Source organism: Penaeus monodon, chromosome 18, assembly GCF_015228065.2.
Source record: "Penaeus monodon isolate SGIC_2016 chromosome 18, NSTDA_Pmon_1, whole genome shotgun sequence".
Lineage (NCBI taxonomy): Eukaryota > Metazoa > Arthropoda > Malacostraca > Decapoda > Penaeidae > Penaeus > Penaeus monodon.
Genome location: NC_051403.1, coordinates 17,887,584 through 17,888,689, shown reverse-complemented (window position 1 = coordinate 17,888,689; position 1,106 = coordinate 17,887,584).

Genomic DNA, 1,106 nt, shown 5'->3' with positions numbered 1-1,106 from the left:
CATGCACATACATGCACACACACACACGCACACATATATAGAGAGAAATACATATACATATGTATACACACACACATATATATATACATACATACATATATATATATATATATATATATATATATATGTATATATATATATATACATATATATACTCTTTTTTTTTTTTTTTACTGGAGTCATGTAGTGATCCTCGACGTGAGAATATATTTGTTCTGCATATATTAATTGATCAAAATTTGATAAGAGATAAAGAGTAAATAGTGGAGCAAATGGCTTATAATAAGACTTTACAGCATATAAAGGTATGGTTAATTTGGTATTACTAGGATAATTACTTTGATTCCTTAAATGTTAATAAGTAACCGTAGAATTACACAAGATGAGGGTTTTTATGAACGGTTTTTCTAGGATAATTAGTTTTTACTATACTTTACTGAGATTTGTAAAATATCTTATGTAACGTTGAAGGTTGAATTCATTATGAGATATAAAATAATATTCCTGAAAACTAAGAAAAAGGGGTAAAACGTGCGAGGCAGGTATACTATTAATTGACTCGTTCGTAATTAAGTAAATTTCAGAACCATTACGTGGGCATACAATTAAGTAAATTCACAAGGGTAAGACATGTTTGCCGAGTCCTTCGCACGTAGCCTTTTTTTAAACGCATTTTCTTTGTGGAATTCTTAAAAGCCATTCCTTAGGCCGTGTAGCAAGCGACAGACTGGGATGGCATGATTAACCCTTTCATTTCTAATATAATTACGTAATTATATTATCATAAATTGTCAGAACCAAAATTGTATATCTTTACAAAAATATTTCTTATGATTTCAGAATGTTGTAAAAGGATAAATGGGACTTAAATTTCAGTCTTTTTACAGGATCATGGTATTAATTAGTAAACATGTAAAAGGAGATAAAGAGTAAATAGTGGAACAATCAATGTATAAGAATGTTTATAGTATATTTGGTATGGTTAATATGGTTTTACTGGGACAATTACTTTGATTTCTTTATTGCTATGGAACAATAGAAATAATGCCTCAAAGTATGTTTTTGAAGGGCAAATTTAATTTTTGTTAAATATATTAATATATTAC